At 39.6% G+C, this 13934-nt stretch overlaps 1 protein-coding gene across 2 annotated transcripts in view; it reads left to right on the top strand.

The window, feature by feature from the left end:
* The window catches only part of LOC148357202 (uncharacterized), a 38742-nt gene that overhangs the window by 439 nt on the left and 24369 nt on the right, over positions 1-13934 (top strand). Inside the window, exon 1 of one of the 2 annotated variants that reach the window (XM_088347963.1) lies at positions 6191-6388. The exons of the other annotated variant lie outside the window; for it this stretch is intronic. The gene's annotated coding sequence lies outside the window, so the exon portion shown is untranslated. Of the gene's footprint in view, positions 1-6190; positions 6389-13934 lie in introns of those variants that run through there. 2 annotated transcript variants of the gene reach the window in all.

The raw sequence follows: 13934 nt of genomic DNA on the forward strand, positions 1-13934 counted from the left end.
AGATGTATTGAAATTTCGATCTGCGTGCATGGGCACAAGAGTGACAATAAAAGTAAATTACTAATTCAATTTATTTTGGGAAGAACTTGTGAGTAACTATAACTAATTACTTTTTAAAATAACGTGCCCAACTTTGCCAATACTCAACTCTTGAGTAAACACGAACGTCGATACCAGGATACAAACGGAATACTATGCAAAAAAATGATGTCTTTGAAGAATTCATTGCAACTTTTAATTTTCTCAAATTTTTTGGTCATGGTTTTTAAATGGCCATGGCAGGGCAGCTAAAACTGGTATTGGCTACTAACATCTTAAAACAGGGTGGCATTGGTATCATTACCAACTTCTTGTATCAGTCACTCACTAATCCCTTGCAGACACAATAACTATGAAAGTTAAGAGAAATTTTTTTTTAAAAATTAACCAGTATTTTTTTTCACCACTAGAGAGCACTACCGCTTCTCATATGGATGGAACATTTGTTTTCCTCTACAGCGCTTAACGTCTTCTTTTGCAATTAAAATGGTCTTGTTTCGATTGAACACGTCTTTGAAAGCGTACTCAACGTTACAGTTGCATATTTTGTATGTACGAAAGGGAATATTTCCATTTTAAATGGGTGTCTATTATCTGTTTACTCATTTCTTTTTTTAGACGAACTGATATTTATCTGATGGTTTTTATATACACTCAACAATGTCACATTGTCATTGTTTTGTACATGTTACACTAATAATGGAAGTTTTATTGTATTCGCTTCTATTACATTCTGCTTTATAAACGTGCTCTTTGAATACTATTTCGTTTGACCGTAAGAATATAAGAGGTCAATTTAGAAGAGGCATAAAAATATAATTTTAAAATTAAAACGATTCGAAATCAAAATACAGGACAGCTGTTGTGTTAATGGTACCCAATGTCAGCCTGACATAAAACGAAAAAAGAGTTGTGAAACAGTGAAAACGATTATGTTATCAATTGTCCTAAATTATGTTTTGTGATTATACAGAAATTTAGACCCCATTCCGTTTTTGTAAACAGGTTGTTATGATTTTTCTGTAGACCCAAACGCAGGAAGCGGGATAGGGGAAGGTGCTCAAAAACATATAGCATTTAATAACAAAACCATTACCAAATAAATAAACTGCCAAAAACAATAAAACTGTCAGCCCTCTTTAGCAGCCGGATAGCCTGCCATGTCCTGACTCGTTTACACCTGTTAGCTCTCTATATGTGTTTTTTGCCAGTCTGCCCCATTTTGGCTGCCTGCCATTGGTTGTACCATTGCTGCACCCACCAGCGAACAACGCCTAGGTAGTCTCTGCAAAAACTACCAAAACTTTGCTTTGAAACAATCAGAACCAACGTGTTCCACTAATCAACACTGTTGTGTATGTAGTCGGGTTGCAGTCGGATTCAGAGACAGGCACGGACGGTACAGTCATAGAGTGTTTACTCAACTTCTTCCTCGGTAGTTCTCTAGCACAAGTACAAGGCTGCGCATAAGTATACAGTGACACCGCAGGAAGGGGAGTGTATTACACGACACCACATATTCCCTTTTTGTTAGCATAGGACACAACAGTAGCATTAATCTAAAATACGCAATAACTCTTCGGTAAGTATGAGCTTGTAGAAAACATACATTTCAATATTCATTACCAGATTAGAGGTAAATATTTATCAGAGGTAAGCAATAACGTAAGGAACTATACTGTCAATATCGGTAAGCAAAAGTGTGTAACCTTGTAAACTTAAGCAGACTGTATGAAGATCACATCATAAACAAACATGACAATTTTTTTAACAATGAACATTCATCATGTCTTTTTTTTTTTTTTTTTTTTTTACATCATCACATCTTTTCTGTAGTTTTTTTTTTTTTTTTAAGTCACATAATCTTGAAGCCATGCAGGAGCATGTCGTATTCTCGGTGCACTAGGAGAGGGATGTGTTGAGGGCACAGTTTCAGTTTCGGGTGGCTCAGCAACTTGGTCGCTTGGCAGGAGGCAAGCATCATTATCAGGAGGCTGTGGCGCTGAAACAGCAGCACAGGTGGAAGAATGGGCAAGGTGGAAAGCATTCCACACCTTTCCATCAGACAGCAGATAAGTGGCTGGACCCTTTTGAGCTACCACTGTCAGTGGCTTGGTGAACCTTGAGTGTCCTTTCGCAATGATTCCAGGTTTGCGGATGCGAACTGCAGAGCCAATCTGGAAGCTGGGTGATTTTGCACCGCGACGTTTGTCGGTGTATCGTTTGGACTTCCGTTGTTTGTTTTGTATGTTTTGTAGCATGTTGCCTTTGTCAGCAGTGGGACGCATGGAGTGAAGACCTGTGATGTGAAGCTTTGTATTCAGTGGTCTACCATGCAACAGTTCAGCGGGGGATACTGAAGTCACAGCATGTGGTGTGGCTCTGTAAGTCTGTAAAAACTCAGTGAAGAAGGCTTTCAGTGGTTTACCTTCGATGTTGGCTGTTTGTAGACAGTCCTTGAAGACTCTGTTGAAACGCTCAATTTCACCGTTGGCTTGGGGGTAGTACACAGAGCTGCGACGGTGTGTGATGTTCCTGTCACTAAGGAATGCTTCAAACTCGGTCGACACGAACTGAGGGCCATTGTCAGTAACAATTTCCTGTGGATTACCTTCTCTGCTAAACACAATGGAAAGAAAAGTCATAACAGAGGCAGAAGTAACATTTGAGCAGAAGGCAATCTCAGGCCATCGGCTGTAATAGTCAATGAGGGTGATGGCGAAGCGGCAATCAGCAGGCGCAGAGTGAATAGGACCAACAATGTCCACAGCAACTTTTTCCCAGGCAGCAGTTGGGGTAGGCACAGGCTGTAATGGTGCAGTACGCGTGGTTGCGGTTTTGTCATGCTGCAAGCAGGTGGTGCATGATTTGATGGCGAGCTCAACGTGAGAATCCATTCCAGGCCACCAGTACAAGTCTCTCAGTCTTTGTTTTGTGCGAACTATCCCTTGGTGTGTAGCATGAGCAAGTTGGATCATTTTTCCCTGTAGCTGTTGTGGTATCACAACACGATGAGTGCCACGCACAATGACACTGTTCTGCAAGGCAAGCTCATTTTGCACACGGAAGTATGGCACGATGAGGGGGTCAAGGCCTTTTGCAGTACGAGGCCATCCCTTCTGCATGTACTGTCGCACCTTCTGTAGCACTGGACATTCCTCACATGCACTGGAGAGCTCATCAGCAGTGAATGCAGCAAAATCAGGAGACACAGCAGCCACCATCTCCAACTCCATCTCCTCGTGGTCGTCTGTGATGGGTAGAGGCAAACGTGACAAGCAATCTGCAGTAACATTCTCATGTCCCGGTTTGTATTCGATTGTGTAGTTAAAACACAGCAGTCGGGCACCCTTTTGGCCAGCCAGGATCTGAGACATCATGCGTTGAAAGGCACTGGGTGCTGCTGCCAGGCCGAAAGGCACTCGTGTGAAACGAAACAGTCCATCTTGTGTTATAAACGCGGTAAGATCTCTGCTGCTTGGATGTAGCTGCACTTGGTGGTATGCATTTTGTAGGTCAATCGTGGAAAACATTGTAGCGCCACGGAGCTCAGTGAACACTTCCTCAATGTGTGGCAGCGGATGACTGTCGATCACCACAGCCTTGTTTGGTTCACGTAAGTCCACACACACACGAAGGCCACCTGTTTTCTTGCTCACGACCACCAGAGGCGACACCCAGGCAGACGCGTCGACTCTCTCGATGATGCCATCATTTTCCAGTTTTTCCAGCTCCTCCGACACCTTGTCACGCACGGCATATGGGAGTCTGCGTAGCTTTTGCTGGACTGGAGGGACGTCTGCACGCACTTTAACTTTGTGTATAAAACCTGTAGCAACGCCTAGAGCATTTGTAGTGTTGACAGTGTAACTCATCTCCGATGCGGCAGGTGTTGCAATCTGCCCATCTTGTATGTGGAGGCGAAGTGCAGTGAACAGGTCCATTCCCAGTAGTGGAGTACCGTCAGGAACTATGTAGAAGTCAGTATGTGCACTCTGGTTGCAGTATGTAGCAGTAAGTTGAAGACAGCCCAACACTGGAATTGGCTTCTTCATGTAGGTCACCAGACGCACAGTAGGCTTTGAGAGAGGCAAGTGCATGAATGACTGTCTGTAAATTCTCTCTGGCAGAATTGAAACTGCTGAACCAGTGTCCACAAGCAGGTCAGTAGTAATTGACTGTTCATCATTCGCATGGAGAGCAACTGTACACGTAAGGCGCTTTGGGACTGCAGCTGTAGGGGCTACATGACACACAGTAAGTCAATATGTTGTGTATGTAGTCGGGTTGCAGTCGGATTCAGAGACAGGCACGGACGGTACAGTCATAGAGTGTTTACTCAACTTCTTCCTCGGTAGTTCTCTAGCACAAGTACAAGGCTGCGCATAAGTATACAGTGACACCGCAGGAAGGGGAGTGTATTACACGACACCACAAACACATAAACCAATTTGGTGACTGGCTTGCGAAGGGTCCGGTGTTACCCTAATAACTTCACAGCTAAGGAAGTCCAATACGAGACAGACTGTCTTCAAAATGTATTATCTCGGAAAATAATTTGAATATACTGATGAAATATATATATATATATATATATATATATATATATATATATATATATATATATATATATATATATATATATATATATATATATATATATATATATATATGTGTGTATTACGCAAAAATGTACTATTTTCTGGCATTTTTTATGTTTTAGAGCAGGTATCCAACTTTTTTCAAGCTGATAGCTACTTATTGTTACTAATTAGCGCAAATAATTAGCGAAAGTTAAATAGTTAAAAAACTATAAGGGAGCTAGCTAGCTAATTGAATGAGTAAAAAGTCAACTAGGTAACTAGCGAAAAAGGAGGTCAAAATCTAGTAAAGTCTCAAACTTTCTGTCATAGTTAAAAGCCTCGCTGGAGCATTTTGTCCCAGCTGAAGGCTCTTGATTTTGGACTTCAGGGAGACCGGAGAGTGTAGCCTAATAACTAGCAAAAAGGATAAATGTTAGCTGGATAGCATTGAAATTGTTTTACAAATCTACCTTTTTAGCTTGCTGGTTAGCAAAATAAAGTAGCTTGATTGTTAACTAGAAAGGTAAACAGGTAAAAAACTAAAGGCGAGCTAGAAAGCTAGCTAGATGAGTAAAAAGACAAGATTAAAAAAAAAAAAGCAAGCTAGATAGCTAGCTAGACCCGGGGCCAAATTTTAGCTTGATAACCAGCAAAAAAGGATAAAATGTTAGCTAGATATAATGCAAGAGAAATGTTAAAAGCTAGCTAGATAGCTGGCCAAATAGCTAAAAGGTAGAAAGATAACTAGCTACAAATCTAAAAAGTAGCCGGATAGCTAACTAAATGAAACTGCACTTTTTCCCCTCATTTTCTATATAACACCCATGAATTGAAATTTAGTTTGTTGTAGTTCCTGTAAAATAGATAAATAAAAATATTAATAAATTAATTTGTTTAATACATGAATATATTTTTATTTTATTACCTATCTTAGTTAATTGCTTAAAAATTATTTTCAATACAGTAAAGCAGAACTTGGCCGACAACATTAAGAAATAGACTGGGGCCCACTTTGCCACGACCCAAAAGCAGGCCAGGAACCGTCAACAGTGGAGAAAGTTGTCCAGAGTCGCGATCTCATTGGTGCCCGATGACGATGGCGGTTAAAACATCCGGAGACCGTAAACGGAGCTTAGACTTTTTTTTTGTCCATGAAGCCAAAGAACAGGAATTTATTTTTGGAATTTCTAAAACAACAACTTTTCATGATTTTTCTGTCTTTACTGCATTATTACCAAGGTCATTACTGAAAATGGGATCAAATAGACTGAGTCAACCAACAAAAAGAACAACATTTAACTAGAAAATCACAATGAGCACTGGTCAGAAGCACTGGTCAGAAGAGGTACTCGGGCACCTCAACAGTCTTAGGGGGCACCCTCGGTGTCCCCAGGCACCACATTGGAGATCCCTTTAAGAATTTGGGTATCCCTTTAAACCCGCATTAACTGTCATTTTACCTAAAGGTGAACGCCCACTTGTGGCGGCTGTATGATATGGAAAAGGCGCTTTTGCGTGGGTGGATTCAAACGTTTCGGTCCACTCCCACTCACTGTCACAGTCACGCCTCGACGTGAGGCAACTCGGTTGTCGCATTTCCCCAATTTTTGGCCCCCTTCATTGCCCCCTTTGGCCCTTGGTCCCCTCTCTTCATCATTTCAAGGCACTCTTCATAACCCTGGTGGAGGATTAGAGGCTTCTGCAGATGGTTCGCGTTGAAGACCGGGATTCGAACTGAGATATCTAGCGCATTGCTCCACTGCAAGGTAGGAAGCATCGCTGAGTTTTAAATGCTGCGTGTTTTCTGGGGGGGATTGTGACAGCAATAGAAACTCACCTTTGTTCGTAATTTCGTTGCTCATCATCTAGACCGGGTGTCTCCAACGTGGTGCCCGCGGGCTCCAGGGTACCCCCTAAGGACAGTTGAAGTGCCCTGCGGACCCTTTCTGATATAAGCTAGCCAGGGCTAGGTCCTTGTGATTTCCCCGTAAAATGTTTATTTTATAGGTTGACTGAGTCTATTTAACCCCATTTCAATATTTAACCTGATAATAACATAGTAATAAGATGATAAATTCTCATTTTAGAAATTCTGATAAATAAATTACAGTTCATGGGCTTCGTGGTCAAAAAATTCTATTCAAGTATTGATAATTATTTTTAAGAAATTAATTCAGAGAACAGAATGAAAATGTGTTCGTGTATTAAACCAATAATTTTTTTTATCCTTTTATTAATTTACTTTACAGGAAATACATCAGACTAAATTCCAATTTATGGGTTTTATAAAATGAATGAGCAAAAAATGTGCAGTATTTTTTTTAGCTAACTATCCAACTCCCTTTTTAGCTTTGTGGCTAGCTATCTTCCTACATTTTTAGCTATTTAGCCAGCCTTTTATATTTTTCGCATGCTATGTAGTTAAAATGTTATCCTTTTCCCTAGTTATCAGGCAAAATTTTGGCCTCTTTTCGACCTAGATTTCTATCTGTCTTTTTTAGTTGGCTTTTTACTCGTTTAGATAGTTTTCTAGATCCCTTTTAGTTCTTTAGCTTTTACTTTTCTAGGTAAAAATCAAGCTACTTTTAGCTATTTAGCCATCTAGCTTAGTTGCTATTTAGAAATTCATATCAAAGTAGGTGCCCTTTGCTATCATTAGCAGCCAAAAGTAGTTCGACTCTTGAAAAAGGTCGAAGAGCCCTGGATTAGACTTGTCTGTTGCAATACGCCTTAACCCGTTTTGCCTGTCAAAACGTGCTCAAGACGTCTAATAAAACCAAATATTGCATAGCCAAAATCATGATTCCCTCTACGGCCAATGCTCAAACACGTTTTCAGATCAAATAGAAAATCGTATCTATTTCATTATTATAGTGTCACTGTGAATAACTCATTTTCTACTTATATCGGCGAGTGAGATAGCACAACTGCAGACTTAGCAGTATTGGGTCTAAAAGACGTCTAATGGACGTCTAAAGTCTTAAGTCTGTGTTTTTTAACTAGTGTGCCGCAAGAAATTGCCCAATCTTTGTATATTAGTGAGTGGCAGCAGATTACATTTTTTTTAATGTTCTATAGTAATGATCTGCTCACGCGGTAGTATAGTATATTTAATAACTTGTTTTGTCTGAGGAAGCTGTTTAAGGTTGGACTGCAAATAATGATGAAATATATCAATTAAAGTCATAATAATAATGTTGAATTTATTTATTTTATTCTAACTATGTTTTAACTATAATTTTATTGAAAACTTATAGTTAGAACATAGTAAAAAGTGTTCCACTGACAGATAGTTTTGCTCGTTTTAAGTGCATGTAAGTTTTTTAGAAAAGCAAGAAAAAAATATACAGACGCTCCTCTACTTACAAACATTCGACTTACGCAAAACGGAAGATATGATCTTTTTTTTTGGAATGTCGGAAAATATCCCGACATTGCCGACAGATTTTGTATTGTGTGCACCTTTTTCCGAGTAGAGGACAGTGCTGTAGTGCTTCTTTCCCGCACGTGGCGCTGTGGGATGTCACCACACCGAAGAAGAAATCAGGCTTCCACTTCCTGGTTCGTCTGTAATCAAAACAACGTGTCCTGTATCGCTAGCACGCTAAGAACTTTGACATTTTTACTGTTTAATATCTCGTGGATCCATTCAATATGGTTGCTGTAAAGTGTAAGGAAGAGGCGAGCCGTTTCTTTTGAAACGAAAGTGGAACAAGAAAGCTTGATGCGGTTGAGAAAATGGTTGGATCGTTTTTTTCATCCACTTTTTACCACGGAGTAGGAAGTCGCCTAACTTTTCCAAAAGTAATTTAAACTTAACTTTATTTATCTTTATAGAGTATATTATCTTATTAAATGTTTATTTTCTAGTACAAAATGATACAGGTTACTTATACAAGCCTTAAACATACTTATATAAAGCTTAGATATACAAAATATAGCACTGAAGCAACTTACGAATAAATTCAACTTATGAACACTCGTTCGTAGGTCGGGCAGCGTATGTATAACAAACTTGGAAAACATGTTGAAAATAAAGTAAAATTAAAAAAGACAGCAATAATATACCACAATGAATTACCCGTATTACCGCCTGAGAAACTGTGACCACAAATGATAATAAAAACGTTATACTGTCAATTCTCACAACATGATAATTTTAGCTTGAAAAAACATGAATCTTTTTTAATAGTTTCAATGAAAAAAGATGTCTTGTTTCCAAAAAGGTTGGGAAACACTCGTCTAAGTGATCCATGACACATATGCTAAAATTTGTTTAAAACTTGTCTAAAAGTGATTGGTTTTTTTTATACATCTAAATTTAGAGGGATAGCTTCTTCCCCAATAACTATCAAGACCGTTTTAAGTGCAATATCCCGTTTGTGTATAGTTTTAATTTTTGGTGTGCACATTTTATATTAGAGGTGAATACTTTATTATTTTTCATGTTGTATATTTTTCAAAAAATCTTAATTTCGTTGCAACACAATTATAATAAAGGTAATTCCGAAATCTTAACTTAAACCTTTAATGGTTGGCTCCTTTAACCACTAGGGTTGTATGGGCACCATTTCACCTATCTACTCATAAAAGGAACCATATCTAACTTCATAGCCATACGTAGGTTCCTGACTCCAGGCCTAGGTAGTGAGGGTACCATCTGCTGTGGTGTGTCTTGGGCAAATACAGCCCGGTGGTGCCCCTCCCTCTCCAGGCAAATTACCTGGTTAAGGGTAGCTGCTAATAACTCATGATTTTTGGGCAGAGGCCACAGCAAGTACATCTGCTGCATCCCTTTACAGAACACTTTGCCTCTAAAGCCTTCTGGTACACGTGATGAAATTTTTGGGGGAGTGGTTATTGGCTCCCTTAACCACTACGGTTGTATAGGCACCATTTACTGTGGTGTGTTTTCGGGCTAATACAGCCTGATGGCGCCCATCCCTCTCCAGGCCAACATATCTTTCCACCCGGTCTCAAACAGGGGACTTATAGCGTGTTAGGTCAATGCATAAACCACTGCACTACCGAAACACCCATCTATAACTAGACGTTAAGTCTGTTTACAAAGACAGTGTGTATTATTAAGCTTCTAGTGATTGAAAAATAAAAGAAATAAACAAAAAGCAGTACTCATTTCAACCAGTCTTTTCAACCCCTGTGTTGGACAGGAGGAGGACCCATATGCGTAACGCATTCACACAAGCTTTATTTTACGGGAATGGGGCAGTCATTCACGTGAACACAAACGCCAGTGATTCGGCGATCACTGGGCGGAAGAAGCAACGCAGAAGTCCGGCGTGGAACAACAGGAAGCCAGAGGCCGACGTGATCGATACCAGATACTGGACAGACTGGGTCGATGCCGGACAGGATGGGACAGACAGGATCAATACCATATACACGAGCAGATACGGACCGACGGGGTCGATACCGGACAGGACGGGACGGACAGGATTTATACCAGATACACGAGCAGATACCGGACCGACGGGGGTCGATATCAGATACAGGTGTCTGGAGAAAAATATCAGACAGGACGAGACAGGCGGGATCGACACCGGAAACTAGATACTGGCGAAATATGACAGGCAGGATCGATACCGGATAGCGGAGATGCTAGCAAGGTATCAGACAGGACAAGACAGACGGGATCGATACCAGACACTGGAGACTGGAGTCCGATATCAAACAGGACGAGATAGACGGGAACGATACCCGATACTGGAGATAGTCCCAAAGTATCAGACAGGACGAGACAGACAGGAACGATACCCAATACTGGATATTGTCGCCAGGTATCAGACAGGACGAGACAGACGGGAACGATACTTGATACTGGAGATTGTCGCAAGGTATCAGACAGGTCGAGATAGACGGGATTGATACTGGACAGGATACACAAGCAGGATACAGGCCAGAGTCAAAACACAAGTCTTGCGGGTGCGGAGGTTTGTTGATGGATTGACAAAGCGTGAGTAAGAGCACTGAGCTTAAATAGGAGGGTCTGCGGTACAGTTGGGAGGTCATTCGTTCAAATCTAGCTCCCAGCCTTCCTGTGAAGAATTTGCATGTTCTCCCCGTGCTTGCGTGGGTTTTCTCCGGGGACTCCTTTCTTGATCCTCAAACGTTTTCTGTCAATTTATGGTCAACCTTTTGTTAAGTCAGGGTTTGTACGGGGCCTTGAAGGAGAGCAAGAAATTGAGGGAAATAGAGACAAATGGAGAAAGAGAGAGGAAATAAGAGAAAGAGCAACAAAAAAGAGCAATAAGAAAGCAAAGGGAGAGAGAAAGAAAGAGAGACAAGGAGAGAGACAAAAAATAAAGAGAAAAAAAGGAAAAGAGAAAGAGATAAAGAACAAGGACACAAAAAAGAAAGAATGAGAAGAAGAGAAAGAAAGAAAAGAGATAAAGAATGGAATAAAGAAAGAGAAAGACAAAAAGAACGAGAGTAAGAAAGACAGTATGAGAAAGAGAGAATAAAAGATAGAGAAAAAAAAGATAAAGGGAAAGAAAAGAGAAAGAGAGAAAATGGGGAAAAAGGAGAAATAGAGAAGAAATGGATGGATAGAAATTAAGAAAGAGAAAGGGAGAAGAAATAAAGAAAGAGAGAGCAACACAAGTGAGAAAGAGAGAAAAGAGACTGAGAGTGTGTGTTAGGGAGAGAGAGAGAGAGAGAGAGAGAGAGAGAAGAAAAAGAGAGAAAAAAGGGAGACAGAGAAAAGGAGAGGGAGAGGGAGATAGAAACAGCTGTAGTTGGTTTAGGAGTGACACCAGGCTTTGGTGACATCCAGTGGACATGTTTCGAACCGTAACTCATTTCTCTTTTGTGCTTCTCTCTGCGTTGTCTCGCGAGCCGCATGTTTGACACTGCAGAACTAAGCTGTATAGTTTCATGAACCTGGTGTCGTTGGGTCTAAAGTTAGACTCATTAAAACGTCACCATCTTTTTTCTTGCTGAATTATCACCAAAGTCTAACACCTCAAGGTGTTAACGAGGCCTCATGTTTTTCTTGTTAGTGAGCTTCTCACCTCACATCCGACACCTTTTCCGTGGTGTGCTGGAGAAAGTTCCACATGATTTGTTATCCTGTGTGAGTCAGCCCTCATTTGTGTTTCTATGACACAAATTTGTACTGTCAATATTTGTCCACGTTCCGCCTAAAAGAGGCGTGCCAGACAAAAAAGAAAGAAGATCTGCTGTATTCCGTTGATGTTTTAGAGCCGTGTTTTGTTTCTGACCTGAATATGAGCGGGCATTGTGTGCCGATGGACGAGAGCAATCCTGTTCAACAAGCCCTGGGGTTCGTACGGGTGCTTAAAATCCTTGAAAATGCTTGAGTGGTGTCATGCAGTGGCCGTAGTGATCTTTTATTCCAGGATGAAAATGGGGAAAGTAAGAGAAGGACTGTTTCAAATACAGTCCAAATGCCAACTCAAACGCCCCATAAAATGAAAAAGGAAGCGTTTATTTGAGCACATCTAAGACTTTAACATACTTTCCCGTGCAACAAGAAAAGCTGCAATGATTATTTTAGCCAGAAGACAGCGTCAGCAAGAGAACAATTTTGAACTTACATAAACTAAAGCATGACACTGATTCAGTAATCATATAAAAACAAACTTAAATCACTTTTCTTTTAAAATGGATAATCACATCAAATTGCAACACTGGTCTGGAAAATTACAATTATGTTGTTTTTTTTAGAAAATGGTGCAGCCCTAATGCTCAACACTGCTCCTAATAAACCTCTTTTTCTTATTTATTTAGTCCTGAGGTCTCACGGATCCAAACCCTCCGAGAGAATCTCCTGGAGGGGTCCAATCGCCTGAACTCCTTGAGAGTGCTTGAACTTTAATGTCTTGTTTTCAAGGGCTTTTTGGGAGAACTTGAAAATGCTTAAAATTGTTGCCATTGCCATGTTTCTAGGTCGTCTGACTAAGACCGTGCAATCATTTTTTGTTTTAAATTGTGTGACACGCTGGCTCTTGTGACTTGTCATTATGGTGATGTCATGTGAAGTGGCATCGCCCCCTACTGTTGCACCCAGGGGACGGCTCTATTTAGAAAACCGGCTCTTTTGGCTCGTCTCACTGAGAAGAGCCAGCTCTTTCGGCTCCAAATGGCTCTTTAGATTTCTTTTTTTTTTTAACGATATATTGTCAATAATAATAAAACAGAAAGCACCAAATGATTCAGTAATTAATAATTTTATATCTTTTGCAGGGAATCCCAGAAAAAAAATAATAATTATAAATTGAAATTTTCAAAGATATACAAAATGAATTTGTAAAATACTAAACAATTGAAGCATTTTAGACACTGAACATAATTCAAGTGGAAAAACACTAAATCCCTAAAAATGCAAAACAATACAATATAAATTAAAAATATTAACTCCTCAGTGGTATAAATAAACGATATAATGCAAAAAGAAAACTATTTACAATTCTATTTAACCAATTTAGACACAGATTTTCTGAAAAACAAGCCGAAAAATCCGAATTAAAATACGTAGAACAAAAAGCAAAAGATAAGCAGTCTCTAAGATTAAAAGATCGAATGCACTCTGATTCGGAAAAATTAATATCAATAAAATAAGTCTAACTTTGGCTCATTTTCCTGCTTTTTATACATAAAGTCATTTCTTTATTTTTTGTCCACTGTATTGAACTCCATTATTACCCAAAACCTATAGAGCCCTTTCCGTGTTTGTTAACAAGCAGAACAGCAGAATTCATGTCAGTTTATAGCAGCCTATTGACACAAAAATCATGTAGATCATAGATAGGAACAGCTCAAAATAGCAAGTATGTGCTAGCAGCAAGATAATGACTCAAAGTTAACAACAACAAAAAACATTCTTTTGATCTGCGATTTATTCCTTCAAAGGTACCAAAAAACCTGAAGTACTGGCCTTGAAAGTGCTTAAAAAGTGTTTGAAATTGGCCGCGAAAAAGGTGTACGAACCCCATCCGCATCACACAGGAGAAATAATCATGTATGTAAAATCTCGATCAAATAAATCAAATCATAGATCGATCTATCTATCTATCTATCTATCTATCTATCTATCTATCTATCTATCTATCTATCTATCTATCTATCTATCTATCTATCTATCTATCTATCTATCTATCTATCTATCTATCTATCTATCTATCTATCTATCTATCTATCTATCTATCTATCTATCTATCTATCTATCTATCTATCTATCTATCTATCTATCTATCTATCTATGGTGAAAGTAAGTATCTATCTATCTAAATCATCTCATCTCATTAGCTTCACCGCTTATCCTCAGTAGGG

This window comes from Urocampus carinirostris, chromosome 11 (genome assembly GCF_059441175.1).
Source record: "Urocampus carinirostris isolate Australia breed hairy pipefish chromosome 11, RoL_Ucar_1.0, whole genome shotgun sequence".
NCBI classification, from domain to species: Eukaryota; Metazoa; Chordata; class Actinopteri; order Syngnathiformes; family Syngnathidae; genus Urocampus; species Urocampus carinirostris.